This window comes from Haemaphysalis longicornis, unplaced genomic scaffold, assembly GCF_048455015.1.
Source record: "Haemaphysalis longicornis isolate Haplotype H1 unplaced genomic scaffold, Haemaphysalis longicornis Haplotype H1 scaffold_9, whole genome shotgun sequence".
In the NCBI taxonomy this organism is placed as follows: Eukaryota; Metazoa; Arthropoda; class Arachnida; order Ixodida; family Ixodidae; genus Haemaphysalis; species Haemaphysalis longicornis.
Window position 1 is genome coordinate 44803351 of NW_027526460.1, and position 25653 is coordinate 44829003.

The 25653-nt window shown below is 49.0% G+C and overlaps 1 protein-coding gene and 1 long non-coding RNA gene across 2 annotated transcripts in view; one reads left to right on the forward strand and one right to left on the reverse strand.

Annotated features, from left to right (window-relative positions):
* The window catches only part of LOC144152676 (uncharacterized), a 160027-nt gene extending 141364 nt beyond the window's left edge, over positions 1-18663 (reverse strand). The window contains exon 1 of the mRNA XM_077684059.1: positions 18054-18663. The gene's annotated coding sequence lies outside the window, so the exon portion shown is untranslated. The remainder of the gene's footprint in view (positions 1-18053) is intronic.
* Positions 1-25653, forward strand: part of LOC144152679 (uncharacterized) — a 678803-nt gene that overhangs the window by 592586 nt on the left and 60564 nt on the right. The window lies entirely within an intron of this gene.

Below are 25653 nucleotides of genomic sequence, written 5' to 3' on the forward strand. Positions count from 1 at the left end.
ATTAAGAACTTTCAGCGGCAAGTTAAAAAATCCACGTGAGGTGCAACAGCCGGGTCTCCGACGAAGTGAGAGTGGCTTCCAGCTATGCTGTTGCTCCACCCTTTCAACGCTGGTGCAAACTGCGCCTTTTTTACCACTGCAAAACGTTCTTCTGGCTCACTGGTTGTTTGGTATCTTTGAGGCCGGTTTAGGGACGGGGCTGGACGCATCAACACGTTTAATGAACTTTCTGCACCGTACCTAATAGTACACCTAACTTGTACCTATCTCGTAACAGAATAATTCTCACTGAGAGCACTCCTGAACAGACAAGGAGTGACGTCCCCTGTCAACAGACAGCATCAGGATGTGCCAATCGAACAGCGAGAGAAGATTGCAGTAGCGCCCATACCGCGCAACACGAATCCAGTCCACCATGCAGGCAGAAGAGAGGAAAGAGCCCGTGCCAACGGAAAGGCCAACAACCATAGGGACCGCGCGGTCTATACTGATGCGGTAGTCTATTCCAAAAGTGTATCCTTGAGGGCCGCTGGGACAACTGCAACCCCCTGCTCACGTCAGCCTCGACAACGTGCAAGAACGCACGTGGCACCTTTTGCAGACAGGTAACCTCCCCTGTCGCGTGCTGCTCCATCGCATTCACCCGTCTTAACTTCCCTCCCCGAACTGCCCATCATGCGGCATTCCCGCCACCTTATCCCACACCACGTGGGCTTGTCCCAATGATCCTTTTCCCTCGATCACTTGCGACGACCACTGGGAGAGGGCGCTGGGCAGCTCTGATCCGGAGGTTCAAGCCTCCCTGATGAATCGGCCTGCATTGTCGCCGCCAGGCTAAAGCCAGCAGCCACCACGTCCCCGTAACATAGCTTGGCTCAGTAAAGTTGACCTCTCTCTCTCTTTCTCACCCGTCACCTGCATCACCCTGCCCTGTACGACCAGTGACCAAGCAAAAGAGGCTGTCGTTGCCTTGGCCATCTCTCTTAAGAACACAGATACAATTATAACAAATTCCCACCAGCATGCCCAAGTTAGAATTCCTCAAGTTAGAATTCCTCTTAGAAAAAATAACCCAAGTTAGAATTCCTCGTCCATCTCATGAGCAGTGGGAGAGCGGGCTGTTCAGTTCCAGTCTGGACGGTCAGATTAGGTTGACGGAAAGGGCCGTGGAAGCTGGCATCACGAATGGGGTCCTAAAATGAGGACACCTCTTCGCAAATTTTTTTGCTAATAGAGAAGTTTAATCTCTCTCTCTCTCTCTCTCTGAGCAGAATATCGCGTCCTGCCCCTCTGCTCCACCCGAACAGACGCGACGCCACTGCTCAACGCATCCACCAGATGCTCCAGCACAAGCAGGAGAACGACGTTCACGCTAGGGTCACCTGGACGCCGGGACACGTCGGGGATCGCGGGGGAGGTAACGAGTAACGGGGTGGCACATGGTCTTGCCACCTCACAATCTGGAGTTCTTCTACCTGCACAACTCCAGCCTCTCCTGCTCGGATCTCCCGACCTCCGCGACCACCCCTACGCGGACTCTCTGCCAGGCGGCCACTTCGAAATGGCGCGAGTGCGACGCTACCTTCGGTTTCTTCACCGCGAGAGATTAAAAGCATCACCCCTCCACAAATCCTTAAGGATTTACCCCTCAGCCGATCGCAAGAAATATTTATCAACAAAGTACTTGCCAACACGGCCACTACACCTCATATCATCCATAAATGGCAGGCACTTGCTGACCGGAAGAAGGGCATTGGCACCGCTGCCCCCTGCACATGTACCTTTTGTCACACTCTGTGTGAAGCAAACATGGACCATCTTGTTCTGCACTGCTCCGCTTTTGATATTCATAGACTGAACCATAATGTTTTTCAAAATTCAGATATAGAAGCATTACGTAGGGACATTCTCGAAAATCCTCAACACCTGGTGACCTTAGCCCAATTTGGCGTTGCCAGTGGCCTGGCGAGCGTGATTTAGTGGGCGTCTACCTTCCTCCCTATTCCCCCTCTTCCCCCTCCAGCGACCTTCGGTCATCCCCTTCCTAATAAAAGAATTTATCATCATACACTCGAAGGTTTTCTCGGGGCGTGGTCCCCCAGGTCGCCTTGTTCCTCTCCTCATCTCGCTGAGGTCAATCACTCTCTAATGTTGTTCTTTATGCAACAGAAGCCTGAACTATATCCTAGAGGAAAATCTGCCGCTGCAATCGCGGGCCGCCGTGGGCGGCGCCGTTGCCGCTAGCGACGTTCCTCGCCTACATGGCTTAACTAGCCATATGGAATCTTTTTTTTTTTTTTGCTTTGAAGCCAAAATCATAAAAAAAAGCGGTAACATGAATTTATTATTCATCGTGCATAGCGCTTCTAAATAATTCCTGACAAATAAATCTTTCTGGAGCTTGAACTTTATGACAAAACAAATCTGTTTAAGCTTATGCAGTAATATTGTTGGCTTCTTTCAGCCAGAGGCAACTTTCCAGCCTGTTCATGAGCCATGACAAGGACAAGTGGAACGTGCCTGCCTGGTACATGGCGGAACGCTCGCTGAAGCGCGGCTCCCCTAGACAGTGGCGCCAGATTTCCCTCTAGTATATATTAGTAAGAAACTCCATGCCTGAACCTCTGCCTCAGAACTTGCACGCATGTACGGGTATAATGTCGCGTCGTCATTCTCTAACTCGAGCCCAGATGATGATGATGTGGACGCTCATGAGAAGCAGATAAGGTACCGTATGAAAGTGAAAATGACTTATTGGTAGTTCACAGTAAGCCTTTTACACCCCTTTAAGTTGCGTGTCAACGCTTCGGGCAGGAATGTTTTACGCTAGCATAGCATTACTGAGTACTTCGGAAGAATTTTCAGCGTGCTAGTACATTATTTTGGTAACGATGGATTTTATGCGGATTTGTGATTGCGGAATAAGTGGATTGGAAGAGGAGTTTTATACAAGCGGCCTTCATTTAACTGGTTTATGCAGTAATCGATGGCTTTGAAATAGAGTGGCCGACGAAGTTCTCGGTCTCTTCCACGTCTGAAAACGTGGGCACCGGCCGCGTCTGCATTTGCACGCATGCGCACACGCGGCGTTCAAACTTTCAGACGGGAAAGAGACGGTGAACCTATAGCCGGTAACTCCGGATGGAGTTTATCCGTCACTGCATAAAACGGCTTGGTGAGGGGCGCTTGTGTAACACTCTGTGTAACACTCTGTTTTCCAATCCACTTTTTCCGCAAGCACAAATCTGCATATAATTCGTTGTTACCGAAATGATGTCCTCACACGGTGAAAATACTTGCGAAGCACTCAATAACATAAGCATAAAACAATAGCGAAGCATAAAACATTCCCACCCAAAGTTCTAGCCTGCTCTTAAAGAGTTATAAAAGGCTCATTGTGAAATATCAATGAGAGACGATTCATTTTCGCTGAAACAATGCGAAATCCCCAAACCGTCCACCATTCTAATCCTTCGGGTTTGATGGAGTGGCGCATAGTCATGGCCCACACATCTACATCGCAAGCTTCTACACATGGACGCTGAAGTTAGTTGTAAACATAGTCAATTACCCTAAAAGATTAAAATTTAGAATGCATTTCTTCAATCCGATTTGTGGGCATTTCTGGAAGAGAAAAGTGCGTTCTGAAGCGTCGTTTCCGTGGCACGATCACCCCCCCCCCCTCCCCCCCTCCCCCCCTCCCCTCCGATTTGTTGAAGTCGGCTCTGACGCCACACCGGCAAGTCCCCAAGGCTATATTATCGCGGATGCATGGAAAGTTTAATTTTTACAACCTGCCCGTGAACAAACAAACTAAAATTCTATATTATAACCGTGAAATCGGTTAAAACCAAAATTTTGAAAGTTGAAGAAGCATAAAAACTCATTTAGAACAATGTGACGTCATTACGCTAGTTGGTGTGGCGGCCGTGAAGGGCAAATGAATTTTTTGTTCGGCGGCCTATTACAGACAAACTAATACTTCCGAGTGTCGCTGCATAGCCAATTAAGCGATTATATGGGTCCCATTGCCCAATGTATTCACAAATAAGACATCTGTAAGTTCACTTCAGCGTCATTTTATAGCTTGTACCGACTGGTTGGCCTTATCCAACCAAGTGAGCTTCAAGACGGCCGTATATTTCGTGTATACTATCGCAGTGACGGGTATGTAAAGTGCTTTTTCTGTGAGGGGGATGGGGACGAAGGAGCAGGGAAGAGGAGAACTTATACATCATGCAAAAAGAGGATAAGCTGCTGGCTGCTACAATTTGATTAGCTACCTAAGGTAAAGGGCCATAAGCTAGAGAATGCAATTAGCTGCATTCATCTCTGCGGCAGGGCATGAAGCTTCAATAACAAGACTTGGCAGCCTCCACAGCTGCCCAGGGCTTTTCGGAGGGGTCAGCGGTTATATGCTGCTGCCATCGCCGACGTCCGTAAAAGCGGCCTAGAAGCGCACAGAACCGCGTCCCCGCATTGCTTTTGTTGGTGTTCGAGCACTCTACCAAGACGCAGCTGTTTTTTGAAGTGCTCTAATAATACTATTTGCTTAAAGACATCACCATAACAAGTTGTTTTGGGGCGCGGACAGGCAAAAAATTGGCCGCGTATCTGCTGCTTTCGTTGCAAATGTCGACAACAGACGATAGTCTTTATCGACTTTTGCCAAGCAAATGCCTCCTTTCGCTTTCCCGCTCACCTCTCATTTTGTTCCTCTTGCCTCGCGCTCCTCCCAAGGTAAAGACGCCAAAGGTTTGCTTAAATCATTTTAAATTGACCGCGTTCCACTGCTCCAGGCCGGGTATCTCGATGCCAACGCTGCCGTAGGGCGAAGACGCGCGTGAATCGAGGCGCCCTACTTCAACGTTTATAGAACCGCGTTTCCCTACTCCACGTGCGTTGCAAGAAGAACGTGGAACCTATCTAGTGGAACCTTACGTAACTGTTGCCGGTTGATTTCTTAAAATGGCGCCAGAAGCTATAGTGGCGCGGGAGACAGCAGGCGATGGCGGAGTGAATTTTTTTTCTGCAGTTGATGTATTTAATTTTGCAAATATCAAGCATGTTTGATTTTTTTATAAAGGAACACTGCAAATATCACTTCTGTATTAATCTGTTGTCTTATATTTGCGTAATGTCTTGTTCTTCTTCAACAATGTTGACATGTATGAACATTACACCGGGCTTAGATGGATAGATTTAGACGACTATATATGCCTGCGACTTGCGCAGGCATTGTTTTACTTTGGCCGGGTGGCTGAATCGAGTCACAGACAGACAGACAGACAGACGGACAGACGGACAGACAGACAGACAGACAGACAGACAGACAGACAGACAGACAGACAGACAGACAGACAGACAGACAGACAGACCAAAATTTCTGGGTTTAAGTAGCCCAAAAAAGACTATCGTCTTTAAAAGAAGCGAAAGAGAACCGAAGCACTGCATCAGCCCCTAACAGCCGCGCAGTGCGACTACCGTAAGCACCGCGAAGAAGCAGCGGCAGGCGGCACAGCGATCGCGAAACTCGAGGCGTATATACGCCTTCGCGCACCTCCTTCTCATTGGAAAGTCGTTCCTTTTCTGCGACTGAGCTTTGTAGCAGTGCGCTACACAACTGATTTAGTGCTTCGAAAAGGCGCCGCTCACTATCAGACTCAAGCTCGGAAGAATTTGTCGGTACAGTCGTTAGCGTGGCAGGGGAAGACAGATGTCTCTACGTTCTCTGTCGGACGCAGCCAGAGCTTCCAGCCAAGGAAGGCCATGAGGTGCACACGTGTCCGTCCGGCGCAGGCGAGCCAAGAACAAGGAGTTATGAAGAAGTGCGCGCAGACGAAAGCACCTGGCTCTCGCTTTGCACGCAGCATACAAGCGACCGTAGTACGACGGCCTGTGACGCGCCGGGGAGCGTCTCGTCGTCGTTGCGCTGGCATTCGGCTGGGCACGGCGCAGCAGACGCAGCACCGTCTAATAGCCGTCGCTAATAGGCCATTTGTGACCATTTGTTACGCGCAAATTACGCGGTCATCAATAATTGCGGGGGGGAGCGCTGTGCTGGCGCCTGCGATGGCGCTGCGGGCTACGCGGTTCCGCATGCGCGCCCAATCCTGCTACACGCTGCAGCGCTGCGCACACGCGGGTGACTGTATTACACTGGGCCCGTTCAGCTGCGTGCGTCTGTGTAGGATGTCCCGGGGAGGTGGTCTGGGAAGGCACCAGTTCCGGCGGTAGTCGAGTTAAGCGGGACTCTAATGCCGAGAGGTTACTATTATGAGCCGAAGCGCGAACTCACACGCACAATGGACACACTTGCGCTTACTAACATCTCTGAGCAGGGATTGTGTATGTACACGTTACCGCAATCCAGCCTGACAACTCCATGGATGCACACAAGCAAAAAGCCGTCTGCAAGCAAAAAAAAAAAAAAGCACAGAGGTGCTAGTTCCTTTTTTTGTATGTGTGGATACTAAAATGAAAAAAAGATGCGCCGTGAGTGGTATCCAAGTACGCTGCCTTCGGATAACGCGTACGATTCTTTTAATTGAGCTGTTGCGCGGCTGAATTCCCCTCCATTTATGCCACATGTGTGGCGTGGCAGCATTCCGGCCAGTCGACTGCTTTTTACACGTCATATGCTCCCTATGTCCCGGCCTCGAGTTGAAAAGAAGGTACCCTCTTTCCTGGCGGTTCGGGTGGCACTGGTCACCATCCACAAGCGCCGGGAACACATACGTTTCCACTAACACACGAAACATAGCAACCCCCTCAGCTCAATCCGTGGGGGTTTCAGGCGGAATCGAAATGTTGTGTTTACGCGTGGGAGTGTGCGTGCCTGTGCGTGTTCGTGTGCGTGTGTGCGCGCGTGCGTGTGCGTGTGCGTGTGCGTGTGCGTGTGCGTGTGCGTGTGCGTGTGCGTGTGCGTGTGCGTGTGCGCGCGCAGGGGGCGGGGGATGTTGACAGTCATGCGGGACTTTTTGCCGTCACAGAGCGGCCGCATTAAATGACAATATCCAGTGCGCGACACAAGAGGTGGTGATTTTGCCGCATAGTCAGTTTTTATAGAACTACACGCAGCTTAATGGAGGCACAAGGCATAAAGTCGTATGCAAGATGGCGGAAGTCCAGCAGAGCGGTATTCCTTGGTTTCATCGGCATCACATATATTGAAGCAGAACCCCGGCAGTCCGCATGAAGACGCTGTAAAAGCGTTCGGGGTTCCTATGGTGCACGATTTCAGCACCAATTCCCTTCTACGTATGGCACCGACAACGTGCATCTGCAGGGAGGTGCGAATGTTCTTATCTCGCTCCCTACGTAAGGATGGCGTCAAATAATAACAAAAAAACGAACACGCGTTTGGTAGGGAACAAAGCAAAATTTATATAGACGTTGGCCCGCTCGCTCTGCTTTTATATTTCCAAACTCCGCTTTTATAATAGAAAGCGCGCTAGATGGATCGCGTAGGTCGCCTCATCAGTAACTGTCGGTGAGATTAGGGTCAAAGGATTGGCTTCCGGTGTGAGAGCCGAAAATACCTCCGAGACCACGAGCTGCCTTCAGATTCACCCGCACGTACGCGAATATCCGTGCTAAGAATGCGCAAACGCAGCAGCAAAGTTCTCTCCTCCCGCAACGCACGACCCCCGAAGACGGATCACCGTACGGTGGTTCGTTCTTGCTGTTGAGCGCTGGTATATCCCGGCCCCCGTTACGCGCCGTGCGTAATCCTGAACGGTGCGTTTGGCACGGAATGTTCACGGAGGATATTTCTTTCCACTCACAAAGGAACAATAAAACGCGTGCTTCAACGTACGAGACCTCTAGCTCGACTTTTCTGTTAGCGGTATGTAGAAAATGTATACAAGGTTCCTGTGTAAGTTATCGAAGGAAAGCTTAGCTGTACTGCAGGAAATTAACGAAGGGTAGGACGAAATTCACTCATCAGAGTCTAAGCCGTGCTGCGAGTTGGGACATAACGAGAATGTTGAGAACGAGAAGTGCAAATTCGCCCTCACATACGTCGGCCACCTGAGGTTGCCGACGTATATGAGGGCGAGTTTAATTAATCCCTTTTCCCGCCGCCGTGGCTCAGTGGCTAAGGCGTTGTGCTGCTGAGCACGAGGACGCGGGTTCGATTCCCGGCCGCGGCGGCCGCTTTTCTGATGGAGGCGAAAAGCAAAAATATTAAAGCCGTTCCACTCAATGTGAAAGCTGTCGACAGTGCAGAGCAATGATTCGCCATAATGGGCTGTACCGCCTCTTCATTTTATATTCAGCGAAACGTGTGAAGTGATGATACATTATTTGTGTTAAATGCCCATGATTTACTACCTAGCATATGTGCTGACCTAATTTTTTGAGCTATGGTAAACATACTTTTCTCCTTTATTATATTTTGTAATTATACATATGTATGTGTATATGCATGTATAGATGTGGATATGTATATGTATGCGTGTGTGTATTGCATTGTCCATAGTTTCTTCGAAAATCTCTTATTTACCATTTGTATTACTTCATATTCATCAAACTTGCACTTTTTGCGTTCTTATTCCAAGTTGGAAAATACTTGCTTCTGGAAAATTGTGTGTACTCGTGACGCACGTGAGAGAGAGAGAAAAGACATTTATTCGGCCGAAGTTACAGGCCCAGCATGTCCACCGCCTGGGCGACCAGTCTGCGCTGTTCTTCTTCTCCTTCAGAGCCGAGCCAGTCGGTCCAGGTGGTGATGGAAAGGGATGGAGAGGGATAGGAGTCAGATAGCTGAGCCACCGGGCAGTAGAATAAGCAATGAGGTAGATCAGCGTAGGCAGTGGGGCAGTTGGGACAAGAAGGGTCAGACCTATAGCGATAGAGGAAAAGGCGGGAGGGAGTGATCAGGGCATTCATTTGGACGTGCCGGAGGAGTCGAGCCTCCGTTACGGTGAGTGATGGGTGAGGAGGCGGGTAGAGGCGTTTGTCAAGACGGAGCTGAAGGTAGACCTCCTTGATGGTACGGCGAAGGGAGAGCCTCGCACCGTCCTCCGAGGGCCCGGGCCAGGGGATCAACGGTGCCCGGTGAAGAGTTTCGCGGGCGAGTTGATGCGCCAACTCATTGCCGTCAATCCCGGAATGTCCAGGGACCCAACGGAGGAAAACGATGGATGGCTGTAGAGCGGAGACCGCTCGTTCGACCTCCTGTTGAAGGATAGAAGGTAGTGAGCGATTTTGTATCTGTATAATAGCGGCGTGAGAGTCAGAAAAGACTGTGTATTCGGGGACGGGGGGAAGAGAAGCAAAGGACTGAAGGGCATGGGCAATGGCGAGAACCTCAAGAGACATTGCTTCCGGAGGGTGAAGGTACGGGCCGCTAGTGTGGGTTTCTGCTTCAGCAAGGTGAGGGTGGTACAGAATGTAACCGCACGAGCCTCGAGGCGCCACAAAGGAGGCATCTGTGTAAGCAATTCCCTGGGTCGCGAAAAGAGGAGAATGATGCTGCGCGGCCGCATGACGACGACCTGCATGAAGGACAGGGGACATGTTTGACGGGAGAGGGAGAATACGAAGGTTGGGCGCCGAAATTGCGTCAGGAGGGGTAATGGGGGAGACGGGAATAGGAGATATACCCGCCTGAACCAGTAACCATTGACCTTGACGGGTAAGGGAGAGCCGAGAAATCTGGGAATCTCGATGGAGATTGAGGAGAGAGCGAAGGGAATGAAAGAGGCCCGTGGCAAAAAGCTTATCTGTAGAAGTGGTGATAGGGAGGTTCAGTGCTGCTTTGTAGAGTCCCACCAAGGCGGTCTCAAGGGTATTGAGTTGAGTGTTGGTGAAGGAGATGTAAGGGATAAAGTATAAGAACTTGTTGAGCGCGAGGGCGTGAGCAACCCTGCAGGCATTAGCTTCGTGAAGACCCGCCCGTCGAGTGACCACACGACGTAGAAGGTGGGTTACCGAGTGGCAGGTCGCGACGGCGCTGTGTAGGGCTTGTATGTTCTTGGCTGCATGCAAAGGAAAACCAAGAACCTTGCATTTGGTGACAACAGGAATGGGAGAACCAGAAATATGGAGAGAGATGAGGGAATTGTGGGCACGCTGGTAAGAGGAACGGTTGAGAAGGAGAAGCTCGGACTTTTCTGGAGCAGGGGAAAGACCAACAGCGGTGAGAAAAGAGTCGATGATATCCAAGCCACGTTGCAGGGTGCTCTGCTCATGGCCCGGAGAGCCAGATGAACACCAAAGGGTGATGTCGTCGGCGTAAAAAATGTGATGAAGATCAGGGATTTCAGATAGTTGGGAAGCCAGAGGAGTCATAGCAATATTGAAAAGGGTGGGGGAAAGAACAGCACCCTGAGGAGTGCCTCGAGTGATGTGGTGGGGGTCGGACAGATGAGAGTCGACTTGAAAGCGAGCCACTCGGTGAGAGAGGAAGGAGCGGAGATAGGAGTACATGCGGGAGCCGCAGGACATTGTGGCAAGCTGTGCCAGGATATGGTCATGGCACACACCGTCAAAAGCTTTACGGACATCGACGGTCACCAGAGCGTGGATTTGGGTGGGGGTGGAAGATAGAAAGGTGTGCTGGAGAAGCAAAAACATATCCTGAGCACCGACACGGCGACGGAATCCGATGAGAGTATGAGGGAAGAAGTCCCTCTTTTCGAGAAATTCAGAGAGGCGAGTCAGAGCCATACGCTCAAGGGTCTTACCAACGCATGACGTTAAGGATATAGGCCGAAGGTTAGCGATGGAAGGAGGTTTTCCAGGTTTTGGAATCATGGTAATAAGGGAAGACGTCCAGGAGCTAGGTAGGCTGCCACTGTCCCAAGCTTGATTAAAAATCTGGAGGAGGAACTCTTTCGCATTGTCGGGGAGGTTGCGGAGAGCCGTGTATGTGATGGCGTCTTCTCCAGGAGCAGAACGCTTAGCATTTCCAACCAGGGCCGCCTCGAGCTCCCGCAGAGTGAAAGGGCGGTCCAGATCAGAATTAGGTTCACCTGAGTAGTCCATATAGCTAGGAGTAAGAGGGGGCGGGAGATAAAGAGAGGCTAGTTGGTTGAAGAGATCGGAGGCTGTTCCTTGAGCAAGAGCTTTAGCTAAAGTGGGAGCAAGCGTGGGCGTAGTGCCTAGGAGAGATTTAAAAAGAGACCATGTCGATCGTGAGTGCAAAGCAGAGTCAAGATTGTCGCAGAGAGCACTCCATCGAGAATGTTCGAGGGAAGCGCAGTGGGCAACAATCTCGTATCGTAGAGCAGCGATTCTGGAAGCGAGCTGAGTATTTTGGGGTTGGGAGCGGAAGGAGCGCTGCAGTCGTTTACGCCGGCGCCATAAACGGAGAAAGTGAGGGTCAGGGTCTTGGATTGGATGACGGATGCGAGCTCGACGACTGCTGCTCGAAAGCGCAGCGGCAATGCCCGACGTCCAGTTCTCATACGACTCAAAAGAGTGGGAGGCCAGAGCTGTGCGGAAGACGTCCCAGTCAATGTGAGTGACGAGGCGACGTCGCGGGATGTGGGAAACGGATATGGAAAGATGAATCAGAAAATGGTCGCTGAGGAGGTTTTCCGCTGTGACCCGCCACTGAACTGAAAGGGGCCCCCGAGAGAAAGTAAGGTCGGGTGTCGTGGGCCGCTGTGAGGTAGTGCCGGCTCTGGTAGGGGAGCCCGGAGTATTAAGAAGGGTGAGGTGGCGTTCCTGTACAAGACAGTGGAGAAGGCGGCCAGGTTTGAGGGTCTGCGGGTAGCCCCAAAGAGTGTGAGGTGCATTGAAGTCACCCCCAAGGATTAGATTGGTGGTGGACGGAAGTGAGTGAAGGAACTTGCCTAGCGCACTGAATAAAGAGGAAGTTACAGGCGGGTTGTAGAAAGAGAGAAGGGCCAGTGAGATTTTAGAAGAAGGATCATAATAGACCACGCCGACTAAATATTTGAGAAGGGTACAGGGTATGTCCAGTGGTTCCACGAGTATGTCGCCACGCACATAAATGGATGCTAGCGGCGTGCTTGTAGCGGCATGATGGGCGCGGTAACCTGGGATGGCACTAGTGGCACGGGCCTCTTGTATCAAAAGAAAATGAGGGAGAAAATGGCGGTTGAGGAGGTACTGATGGAGAGGCGTCTTATTATTGCGTAAGTTTCGGCAGTTCCACTGCACCACCTCCAAACCCTCAGCACTGGACATCTAGGTAGCGGTGGATGTAGAAGGACGGTCCTTTTTCTTAGCCGGGGGGAGTGATTCTTGTAAAGAAATAGCAATGGAACCAAAGGACTTAAGTTGCTCGGATTGGGCATTCAGCGCGGTAAGAACTTTGAGGATGGAGGTTTCGAGCTGAACCAATCGAGTGTGCTGGGCGGTGGACGTGCTTTCGACTAAGTCTGCCAAAGGCATGAGTTGGGTTGCAGAGGGAGCTGTGGTGAACGTGGCATGGTGCTGATTGAGCTGCGCAAGTTGGGAGGTAAGACAGGTGGTGGTTGCTTGGAGTGTTTCGGTGAGAGACTGAATCTGCTGTTGCAATTCCTGGGAAACGCGCTGCTGCTCACGCAGCTGGCGTTCGAGCATCGCGAGTCGGAGGTCGAAAGAGTGACGGTTTTCCTCATTCACCGACGGTGAGGGTGGAGCATTGGAGGAAGCGGGCGGTGGCACCGACGGTCCTTTCAGTTTAGCAGCGTACGAGCCCGGTTGGGATGTGACCGGTGAGTCAGATGCAGGTTTAGAGGACGGAAGGCGAGGGGTGTCCTGCGTGACCCGGCGCAAAGCTATGCGGCGTTCAAACGCAGCTTTAGCACATGCGCGTTGCTTTTCGAGGAGGAAGGGGCAGGTAGGGTCAAGAGAGGGGTGAGTGTTCACCTTGCAATGAATGCACCAGGGCTGAGAGCATACGTGGGTGCTAGGGTCAGGTGGTAGAGGGGCAGCACAACGGCGGCACTTGGCCGGAGCACAATGCTGCGGGCACTGGTGAGCCCGGTGTCCCAGAGCGAGACAGCGGGTGCATGTGGGAGGTTTAGGCTTGTGGGGGCGACACCGAAAAGCAACACGTTTGAAATATACGAAGCGGGGGATTACGGTGCCAGCAAAAGTAATGAGAACTGATTGGGTGCTACCCATCATGCGTGCAGCAAGAATATCGGTGGTATACGACTCTAGTTCCTGCATAATCTGAGGAGGAGTGAAATGGCCGCCGACGTTATGGATGACACCAAGGCAGGAGATGGGAGGGCTGCGAGCATAAGGTTTGATGCTGATGGTCTTACCATGAAGCCGAACGTGAGAGAGAGAGAGTAGGAGATGAGCGGTAAGGGGGGAGTGAGTTTTCAGAAACACAAGGCTCTGAGTGGGCTTCGCCTGGAGGGTGATTTCTTCACTTGTCTGGGAGGAAAGTTGTGCAGCGGAGGCAATAGCGGTGAGCAAGTCGTACAGAGGTAGCTTGGGAGTAAGGGTGCCTGGAGGAAGTTGGATGCCGACAGTGATCAGTTCGGTGCGGGATCGGGCGGTGGAAGCGGGTTTACGGGCGGAGCCAACAGTGGTCCAAGCGTTTTCCGAAGATTGCGTTGTAGCGTCATCTCCTGGCGGCTGAGTGAGATCCATTTCGGCCGACGCGTCTTCAGTCGGAGGCACGGCGGGCTTAATGGAATGTTCTTGTCTATCATAGGAGGAGGCAGCACTACGTAAGAACTGGGTAACGGAACACACGGTAGAAGGTGTAGCTATGAAAGGTCCAGTACCGGCGGCAGCGTCCAGCGGCGACGCGGTTGGTGGGGGAGCAGGGCTCTTGACTTGCTCCGCGGCCAAGGTCATCGTCGGAGACGCTATGGCGGCGCAATCTGCGGTGAGGAACGCAGACGCCCGCAACGGGGCCGTAGGCCCTGCGCTGTGGGCGCCACTCACAGCGTTCGGAGCAGGCATCGCGGCGTTTGCAGAGACCACTTCAAGATTTTGGCTTGCGGGGTCGGCCATAGCACTGAGTGTGATGGGAGAAGGTGCAGCAGCATCGGAGGCAGGAGGTTCGAAGAACGGCGAAGCGTCGGTGGTGATCGGCTGTAGGGGCCTGGTGCTGTCTTGCATTCCCGGAGTGCCAGGGCGACGCTGTAGTCTTAGCGAGGAGACGCGGTGCTTCGGACTTTTGAATGGGCCTGGGGGGCCACCCCGTCGTCGGACCGGGACCCCGATGGTGGCTGGATGATCCTGAAGGCTTCGTGGAACGAAGGGTAATAACTGCGCGGGCGGGCAAGGCCCTCAGCAAAAGCAGGGGCAAAGAAAAACGGAGCACGATATGCGGCTATGAAACCTGGACTGCGCCACCTAGCGGCGTTCGACGCACGTGATAACTATTGTATATTACAAAACCGTACCGGAGAAAATAAAATGGGGGGTCTTGGGCTCCGGCAAGCTGCAAATGTGCAGCTTTTTCCCTATTCCTCCCTCTCTTTCTCAAGAGAATAAATAAAGATTTCATTTGATTTGATTTGATTTATCCGCTTACTGTTACCACCGGCCCCATGCAGTTCAAATTTCCCGCCTTCGCAGTGCTCGCGCTCCCCCTGCCTGAAACTGCGCCGGCGGGAGTTCTGTTCTCTTTGTGCTTTTCTCCCCGCACGTGCCGCCGTTGGACTGCCACATTTTGCGTTTACGTAAAAACCAACCCAACGGGCGTTCTTAACTAAGGAACGCGGGCGCTGTCGGTTAATTACGTATATTTTTCCTCAAATGTACCTATAGTTTTCTTTGCGCTAAACAATGGGAAGATGTATGACAAGTGCCAACATTTCACGAGTTTCGAACGCTTATGACTACATAAACCACTTGGCTTTCGAAGCCTCTGGGGTACGCCGCGAACAACAACGTTACCCCTGGACGCCGCCTTGGGGCTCTATGTACTTGGGTCGAGCGAGCGAGCTAGGACGACAACCCGCCGCGGTGGCTCAGTGGCTAAGGCGTTGCGCTGCTGAGCACGAGGTCGCGGGTTCGATTCCCGGCCGCGGCGGCCGCTTTTCTGATGGAGGCGAAAAGCAAAAACGCCCGTGTGTACGACATTTCGGCGCACGTTAAAGATCCCCAGGTGGTCAAAATTAATCCGGAGCCCTCCACTACGGCGCGCCTCATCGCCTGCGTTGCGTCGGCGCGTTAAACCCTACAATCAATCAATCGAGCTAGGACGACAAGGCGAGTGCCTAAACTGCTCTGCACTTAAAACGCCCGTGTGTTCGAGATTTCGGCGCGCGTTAAGTATCTCCAAATGATCATAATTAACTCGGAGCCCTCCACTACGGTGGGCCTCATCGCCTGCGTTGCGTCGACGCGTTAAACCCTACAATCCATCAATCAATAATTAATCCGTTCAGAAATTGCTATGAGAGCGGGAAGTGGGGTGATGCATGTGTAGAAGGCAATACAGGGTTGTGTGGTGTGAACATTCACGAGTCGTGAGACAAGCAGTTTAACGAAAAGAAGAGCGATCCGGTAATGTAAACGAGGCCTGCAACGCTGAAAAAATTGAAGCAGGTCACTCAACGTGAAAGGTGTCAAGTGCGGAGCAGATATTCGCTAAAGCGGCTGTGGTGCCCTCTCTTGACTATTTTCAGTATCATCCGGACGTTGATACCGAAAGTAGCCCAGAGAGGGCACCGCAGCCCCTGAAATGAAACTAAAACACTAGATTAAGTTTTAATTAACTTGGAGCAATTAATGCGTTAGTTCATAATTTTTCCTTATATTTTTGCGTACCTATTTGCGGCCTAGCAACGGCAGTTTCCATGGCAACAGCGCAGCGCAAAGATATCCCTCAACACTATGATAATGTGTGCCTCTGTGGCGCAATGGGTTTGGCACCGGTGTCGTAATGCGAGGACCTCAGGTGTCATCCCGACCAGCGGAAGCGGTGATCTTTTCGAAGCCTATATTTGGGTGCGTGGCACCGCGTGACAACGGCGGCTAGATACCGTGTCCCCGGACGAGCGACGGTGACAAGGCGGCCCGTGAAATGCTCCCTCTTAAATTGTGCCAAAATTTGGGGAATCGTCTACTTATGGGTGAGCATTCACGCCGCTTCCTTTTTCTAACACGAAAGTGTTTTATTACGGGATTCACGAAGATTTCGCTTACGTGATATCCGTCACGGAAGTGACGCCAATACAATGAAGCAAGCGGCCTGTAAAGGGTGCTCCCCTGCACATAGGGTCTTTGTGCGGGGAAGCGACTTCTAGCACTAAAGAGTACGTTATACTTCGGGTTGTTCGTTTTCGGGTTTTATATTTTAACACGAAAGTCTTTTATGCCGGGATACGCGAAGATTTCACTGATGTCATATCCGTTACGGAAATGACGCCAGTACACCTTTGCCGAAGCGGCCCGTCAGCAGGATGTCGCTCATCAAGCACACCGACAAGACAGCCGCCGACCCGCAAACCATGCTCAGCTGCAGATTTCGCTGCACATTTCACTTTCGTGTTTTTTCGATTCCTATGACCGAGGAATCAACCACAGTTTTTTTAAGTTTGTGAGAAATAACGTACACGCATTATACCCTACTATAACGATTGATTGGTTTGGATTTCCTAAATGCCGTATCATTAGGACAAATTTGCAATACTCTGCATGTACTAAATAACAAACTACAAGTTTAGGATTCTTGGTATATTAATATTTTTATTCGCCGCATTACTGATAAACATGAACTGCAGCCGAAATTCTACTGGTGAGCCCCGCAATTTAGGGTTTTCAAATTGGAGTCCTAGCTGCTCCAGCGCTTTAAAACGCCTGAGCCGTGTTCCTTCCCCGAAATCTGTTTGAACAGGAGCTTAAAGAGCGTGGCGCACAATGAATCGGGCCACGATGTTTTCTTGGGCGAGCCTCTCCCGAAGAAATGAATGGCCTAAATCGCTTCAACGCTTAATGCTTGCACAAGGCTTACACTTTGAACCTGGCCTAAGCACGGGAGCGTTTACTTCGCACATTTGTTTAGAAAGTTGACTAAGAACGTTTTGTCCTGTCTAAATTGTCCCGCCCTGCATAATATGAAAAAAACGACACTAAGTTTATTTATATTATAAGCAACTACATTTGTGTCTTAGGCTTTGTTTTGAGGACAAGTATTTCTAGTCGTTCACAGACTTCTACACGCTGTTTCTTACTCTGAAATGGGTTCATTTACCACTGGGTCTTATTTATTAAACCCGTGTCATGGTCAAATGACAAAGTTTCCTATTATAAAGCATTTTTTTACATTAGCTACTAAGCTGGATCACAAAACACAGTGTTCTTGATCGTTTACCAAGCCATCGTTCTGCGATTTTCGCCTGTACTAAGTCTGCATATTTGGCCTCAATCTTTCGTCTCTGTATTGTCGTGTCCTATTGGCGCCTGTATCTGTCGTATCTTGTGTTCTTCGTACACGTCTGTTTAGGGCCACATTTTCTTTTTTCTTAATTATGTTAGCAGATTTTATGTAATTCATTAAGGACAGCCGCTATTACCAGCATAGCTAAATTGCGCATCTTTATAACGCAGAGTCATTTCCTGTAACGACTACATACCTTATTCGTAAATTTAGAAGTACAGCAGAATGCTGGTCATAATGAAATCGCTTTATGAAGTCGACTTTTTTATAATGAAGTCGACTTTTTTATTGGTATCAACGGCAGTTAAGGAAAAGCAAATCATCCCTATTTTGAACGAAGTACCGCTTTTAGCAAAGTCAGTCTTCTGCCCAGAGGATTTTGCTTTTAACAGTTTACTGTACCATTTTGCAATTAGATAGCACGAGCGTCTGGTCGTAAATTTCGTTGTCAGCGGAAAGGTTTGATTTTATGTGATATTCCCCATACCGCTACTTAGAAGCTTATTTCGGCCAGGTAAACAAGCAGGAATATTTTTATTAACTACACGATGGCTTAAGTTCCCCAATGCAGTAGTATTTCTTGACGCACCGGTCCTAATACAGAAAAGACGGAACAGCTACCGAATTCCCAGATAATGCGATCGCATAGCTAAGCTTCGCCAGTGCGAGGTCATTTGCGGCAGAGTAATTTGCATTACTGCGATGGGAACATTCCAGTTGGGTGCAATGTACTTACATTTTTCCATGGTTGCGTTGACCCAGGAGCCGTCCTCGTGGAGTCTTTCCAGAGTCCCAATGCCTTTCTTTCTCTCACGGAGTTGAAACCGAAACAAGTGAGCGTCTACAGCTCGTTTGAAGCAAAACTGTCGCGAATTTATAGGCACCCACCGATGCCTCTCGCCTATTCGTTCATCCTAACATTGCCCTTTATTACGTTGCTGTTTCCCACAAAATAAGCCTGCAGAATAGGAGGCTCCCGGTCAGATCAAATTTCACTCGTTGCGAACATCCAGCGCAGCCGCCTCAGGTAGGGTACCGCTGTTCTGCCACCCTGCATGCGCTTCTCTATCGGAAACCTAGAAACCCGGCCACTCCGGCTAGCGTGTCGCGCTCTCTTCGACGTTCCGTTGTGGGCGGGCGGAAGCTCAGCGCGACGTTGAAACGCCGAATTGCCAGCCGTTCCCACATTTCACCTTTTCGTCGTATTTTGTTCCTGCGCGCACACCTAAACAAGCGGGCTCCATTTCTCGCCTCACCTTCTGCTGGCCTGGAGACGGGACGCTCCGGGGTGGCAGAAAAGCGAGAAAAGCGCCTGGCAACGCGGACCGCGACTGCCTCGCCAGCGCCGCCTGCGCTCCCGGCTTCGCTGCACGACCCAAGTGCTATGCGGCGGTGCTGCATGCACGGCACGGGCTCAGCGCCACGGTCGCGTTTTCGGTCGCTTCCCTTTTCACTTTCCCTCTCCGAGGCTGCTCCTTCTTTCCTCGAGTGGCCGGAGAGCGTATCGACCCGGCTAACGCCACCTCCGAGCCGACTGCTTCCATATACGGAGCATCACGAGAGAGGAGAAGAGAGAGCGGAAGGAATGAATGGAAGAGAGCCGCAGCTTTCTGGTCCTCACTCTTCATTTTAATGTTCGTTCATTTTTTTCTCCTCTTCAACGCGAAATGCTACTTTTTATGCTTTCCGCTTGCTCAACTGTTGTTTCGCAAGCTGGAAGGAAAGTTTATGATGGCCTTATTTTATTACTGCCGTTCCTTGCTTGAAATTGTTTAAACTTTTTTTTTTTTTTTTCATTTGCTGCCGACCCCGGTGGAGACTTCCAGGCCCCAATCCCCTCTTTGAATACGGACCTTGATTAGTAATCCCCTTCCTTCCATCCCTCTCCCCACTCTACGGCAAACGCCCTCCTTGCTCCAATAAAAAGACCCAATCAATCAATCAATCAATCAATCAATCAATCATTTGCTGGCTATTTCAGAAGTTTTTTTGTGCTGAAAATATGAGAGGGCACGCTGAATAGACAGAACATCCGAGAATGCAAGAAAAGAACGGCTTTGCTTGCCCGCCTTATTTTCAAATGAGAAGATACCACCATCTTTTGATTTTACTTTAATTTCGGTTCCAATAATTTCGGTTTTTTTTCCTCCTCCTCCTCCTTAAACACTATACAAGGCGAAATTACTGGGTGCTTGGGCTTATAAGTTGAACAAAATACAATAAAGACAAGACTTCAAATAGCTCGGGCAAGGAAGGTTATTCCTTAGCTTATGTTATATTTGACTAATACCATAAATAACACGCATGTTAGCTAAGTGAATTATTCCTATCATTTGTAGATCCCTACTTAATGCGTATACTTGTTGAGGTGAATCTGCTTCAGCCCGTGTAAACCGGCGAATATACCTCCGCCGCAAACTTCTTTGACAGAACTTTCCTGCATTTCCTTTCATTAGAACAGATCCGAAAAAAATTAGAGCAAAGATGCCGCATTTTGCTCCAACTGCCTCTTCCGTTTAGCACGCAGCTTCGATAAGGAAAGAAAACACAGTTACATTAACCGTTTGAGTTAACTGCATGATTAATATGTGCATAAGTATAAGTAATGACTTTGAGCCACAGGCCGTACGTAAATCCGCAAGCACACGCTTAAAGCGCAAAATGTCTGCTTGTGAAAACTACAGTGTGCTTCAGAATCTCAGCCTGGCAGTCCGCCATTGCCACTTCTCAGTGCTGCGAGAAGTGAACGAGCTGGGAGATTCTGCTTAGTAGGGCCGGGATATGCAGTCCAGGTGTAGAAGCAACAGCGCAAAGGGGAGACGGGAAAGCGAGACAAGATGAGGCGTTGTTTGCGCAATCTGGTCGAGCCTACGACCATCGTCCAGCGCATCGTCTTTTGTTTCAAATTCTCATCCGTCTCTGCGCTGCTATAGTTTTACATTCAAGCAAAACTGGCTGGCTTAATTCAAATACCATCATCTATTGGAAATCAAGGCGCGTGGAGACCGCGAAATACAAACAGCCAACGTCTAACCCAGCGCCGGACGAGTGCACGTCATCACTTGAGTCATAATCAGATTCCAATTATGAGACTTAACGCGCCGATGCTACACCTGAATTATGAGGTTCGTCGTCTGGGATTAATATTAACCACTTGGGGATCTTTAACGTGTGTCGAAATCTCGACTCCCGTGGGTTTGTCGCTTTTCACCTCCGTCTGAAAATCAGCCACCGCGGCCGCGATTGAACCCGCGTCCGTGGGCTCCGCCGCACAACGCATCAGCCAATGAGCCACCGCGGTGGGTTCACTTGAGTCATGCTGTTTCCGAAAGCAAAAACATGCTTGCGTCGTCAAGCATGGTGTTGCATGCACGGCTGGGTCAATCATGAATAGTGAGCTGGTTTACTTCAGGTAAAGGTTAGCTGATTGACTTTCACAAGCTCACTCCAATTAGTGGGCGATCTCACGTAGGGCGATCATAAACGAAATCGAGGCTTGACAAATCCTCCATATTTGGCCAATACATACGTTATGGAAGAAATCACCGATCATAGGGTCGTCCATTGCTTACTCTCACTCCCAAGAACACTTAATACTGAAGTATAAATCTTTATGCATGCAATACGGTAATCCACTTCTCCTTGAAATACGCTCAATAATCTAAAACCCTCATTGCATAGGTATTATTAACATACTCGAGTCAGTCTAGAATAAAGACAACTAGCCAAACTTGCCGCCGTTCTACAGTCTAGAAAGATGCTCTGCTTATGCGGGCTACTTACTGGCAGCACGTACGTATGTTTTGGCTGAACAACCTGAATCTGGCACCGCTTGCCATTGCACCACCCGCAAAATTCTCCCGTTTTTTTTTTCTCACGTGTTGAACCCTGGTGCATCACAGGTGGCTCTGACATGTATTTGTCCTGACCTTTGCATTTCTGCACATATCCGCCAAACATACAGAGCTAATGCCATCTTTGCACAAAGTAAAAAGGATAAAACCTCAATTTTCATAATGACTCCAAAACAAGTAAATTCATTGAGCTATAGTGTTGTGATAATAAGAGGAACACCTGCGTTTCCCATCACGCTTCTCGCGCTATTGATGACTATCAGTAGTTTATGGATCATTGCTCAAATTCCAAAACCCTTCTCTGTAGTTTTTGTTTTCAAATGCAGTTGTATTTTGAAAATTTTGTGGTGCCTTACTGTGGCATCTATATAACCCTCCCATACATGCAAGAGCCATAGAGTGCGTTCATATAGCATGTATGAACCCCCCGCCCCGCTTATGTAGTGCCCATCGGACCCTTAGGGTACTAAATAAATAAATCTTGTTTCGAGATAATTTGTCATGACATAAACACCTTTTAACTCACTAAGCTTTTCATAAATGGATATTCATACCTGAAGTCACCAAGGAAGGCAAATTCTCTTAGTTGAGACAGAAGTGTAACACAGCCCAGTGACACACTTGACTAGCTGGACTCATCATCATCGTCATATGCAAAAACGTTCCGCAGCCAAACCAGCACGCAGACACGCAGCCAAACCAGCGTAGGGAACACATAAAATGGCCTCAAAGGCCGTCCAAAGGCAGGCCTCTGTCAAAAAATACATTTGAACGTACCTTTCCTAGACATGGCTTTATTACCTTTACTATGAAAAAATGAAATGACTGACACAACACATATACGTTGTACCGAGGTCTGGCGTAGTGCAGTTCATTCTTGGCGTCCCCCCCCCCCCCTTCCCCCCCCTTCTCTCTGTTTATATGGTTAAAAAGCGCGGACATTAAAAGCTTACAATAGCAGAATGCAAAGCGAGGGCGTTCAGGTTGGAGCCTTCTGAGACAGATCCGATGTTTTTGCCCGTTGCAAATCAGGTTCTCTGCAGAAGTGTAGCAAGCTGGAGTAGTTGCAATGAGATTATTTATTGAAATCAGAGCATGCAAACGGAATATACAGTGAATGAATGAAAGATTCTGCAAGGTTATTGGGAGGCAAGGGAAAAGGAGGCGAAAGTCTCAATTAAAGCCCTATGAAACCCATTATACACTGCGTGTTGTTCGCTTGCAGTTCCTAGCAGGGCTGTCAGACAGTGAAGAAATACAAAGGCATAGGTGCAGGCCACTGCCTTGGTTTTTCTTCACTGAGTCTTCGTTGCTGTGGCCTGGTTTCCCTCAAGAAAGATTCTCGGCGAAACGTTCAAGGCGTCGAATGATAACGCTAATTTTTGTAGCGTGTTCTGTATCGCTTTCTTTCGTCCCACTTTTCATTGCGCTAGATGAAACGCAGTTACGTAAGCTACTTTGGTTGGCGCCTCGCTATGCTATTCGCAGTTTCTGCCATTAGTCTGCTGTCGACTTGGCGGTAGACGCTTGCACAATCTGCGATCGGGAGGAAGAGAACGGCGACTTGCATGGCCAATGTGGACTCTCTTTTTTATCTTTTCCCGACCAGAGCGGATTTTCCCTGCAAGCTGTCTCGCTCCGTGTTACATAGTTTCGAAAGAATGCAGCGCTGCAACGTCCGGGACGGTTGCAGGCTTTTTGGCTGCCGAGCTGCAATTTTGTTCCCAAACGAGCCTGGCAAGAAGTTGCGCAGGATTCTGAGGAAAAATGAGGGAAAAGTGGGATGCTGATGGGGCAACACTTCCGTCCGCGCCCGAGGCAGAACTTTCGCAGTGAAGGCACTTTTAAGATTCATAGGCGTTTTAGCTGAGCGTGAGTCAGTTGTTACGTTTGTTATTTTTCTTTCTCTAAGATAAATTCTGGAGAAAATGGGCTTCGCAACGTACTTTTGAGAGGCGTTCTTGAATTCCTGAACACACCACTCATGAAGATGGTATTGCTATCATCATCATCATCATCATCGTCGTCGTCGTCGTCGTCGTCGTCGTCGTCATCCTTCTAATCATCATCGTCACAATTATCCTCATTCCCCTCCTGATTGGACAGCAGTTTTGAGCCACTCTGACGTTGACGCGCAAGGCAACTGCTTCAAGGAGTACTGACACGAAATTTCAAAGCTCAGAAAACTATGTAAAAAGCTTCCCTTGTATATGGAGATACCCCCTCGGAAGTTTAAACCGTAAGCGTTCAGTAGAACATATTTTAAATCAATCTTAATCCTTGCGTGCAGGAGAAAGCTCATCCGCGCCATGGATCAAGCTTCTGACGTCATCTGCGCTTCGACCGGAACGACAGACGTCAGGGCTCCCGTGACGTATCGAGGCGACCGGGGTGCGTGGTGCGCGCTCTGCCGCCTTGTGCATCACGTCACAGTTTTTGCCACTGACGTCACGTGCGACTGCGGCCGGTCGGGCCTTTCTGGTGCACGCGCGCGCGCCCAGACCGGCAGGGGCTGTGCCGCGAAAAGAACAGTGACGTCAAATGCGCCTTCCTGTCATGGCAGCTACCTCTGTGTTCACTTCACCGAAATCGAAACTGAGACGACTAGACGTAGCTGTAGGCAATTATTTATGCTGAGTTCGAAAATCTAATGTGCCATTGTATGATTAGTGGGCTCGTAGGCACCCATAGCCGCGAAAAAAAAAAAACGTAACACAACAATTTTCTGTCAGCACTCTTTTCAGAGAAATTCTAAGGAATACTATAGACCAGTTAAGCTCTAATATCAAAAAGTCGCGTACGAAATTATTTTATAGTTTTTCCCAGGAACTCCGAACTGTCCTTCAGATGAAAGTTGCACACATTAAAATGGATGTGTTACAGGCCTAGAGAGGTGGAAGAAGACTTTCGTATTCACCATTCTGCGTCTGAGAATGGCTACAAAAGAGAGTATAGTTCTACTGTGTGTGTTCAGGTAAGGACAGCCAATGTGGTGCCATGACCATTTTTTGTTTGAGATGAAACATTGATATTGTGGAGAACACTGTATACTCACCATGGAACTTGCATTACTTTAGCGAGCAACACAATAGCTCGTGTAGTAAAAAAAAAAATATGAAGGACGTGATTGCGCACGGCTACTTTCCATTTTTCAAGGTGTGGCAACTTTGGGGGCTGGCAAAAAAAAAGGAGAACTTTTATGGATCATCTTAATTTTTTAGTCATATATTTGCAAACTTTTCCGCCGGATTAAAAAAATCGACTTCGTCATACATGTAGCTCTTGAGAAAATATTTCTAAATTTCGAAGCGAGAGCAATGCAGCTCAAAAGTAGCCCTTAAAAAGATTTTTTTACACATCGGCCTAAAGGGTAAGTGCTCTAGTTTTTTTAGCTTTGTTTACCAAGGGCTTATTAGCACTCATTGCTCTAGAAAGAAACTATAAAAACACTGCTTGTCAACTGCGCGAAAGAACGAAAATCTGTAAAAAGAGCCACCATTCGACGTCACATATAAAAAACAATGTTTGTCCAATTTCGCGATACAGTGTAGCCCACTTATAGCGAACCCGGTTTTAACGAACTCCCGGCTATTACGAAAAAATCTTCATTTCCCATCCCCATTTGCATACATAGATTTAGCGAACTATCAAAAAACAGATATAGCGAAAAACGGATATAACAAACTGATTTTTGTTTCCCAACACTTTGAAGGTCCTCGGAAGTAGCAAGCTGCACCTTCCCGTTAACAATGAAGTGTGCAGAGTAAAGGTAGAGGAAATTTGTAGTTTGATAAAAGCTAGCTTTTCTAGAAACTGGTTTATTTTTTTCAGAAAGCAAATCTATTTAACATTCTCGTTAGCATGAAAGGCGGGCAGTTGAAAAGACCAAGTTTTTTTTTTCCAGTTAGAACTTCGCATGCCCCGTAGAGAACGGAAATACACCCTTGACCCTAATGACACCAGTGACACTTGAGTGACACTAGACCCAGCATTTGCCGCCAGAGAAGCCGCGCACAGTGTCAGTAGATAATATATTACAGTTACTGTCACTGAGGCACGCAAGTCAGCAACGGCAGCCATTTTGGCGTTCATCATTGTTGCGAAATTGGCGCATCTACACCCTCGGTACACTTCGGTAGTGTTTGTTACAAACACTACCGAAGATGCAGCATGGATACGGCGCGATGATTGATTGATTGATTGATTGATTGATTGATTGATTGATTGATTGATTGATTGATTGATTTATTTATTGATTGATTGATAGTAGTATTCCCTTTGTAGTGGGGGGATGACGTGTGCCATCTTACCAAAGAAAGTAATATACATATATTTTACACTCTTTGTTTAATACTAGCGCTGCTTAAACAACAAAACTTATTAAGCAAAAATACTTATTTTTTCTCTTGGAGGGGGTAACTGTCCTAGGCAATATTCCCCTCTCTGCTTTTCGTCCACCAGAATTTTAATCTTCTTTTCGTC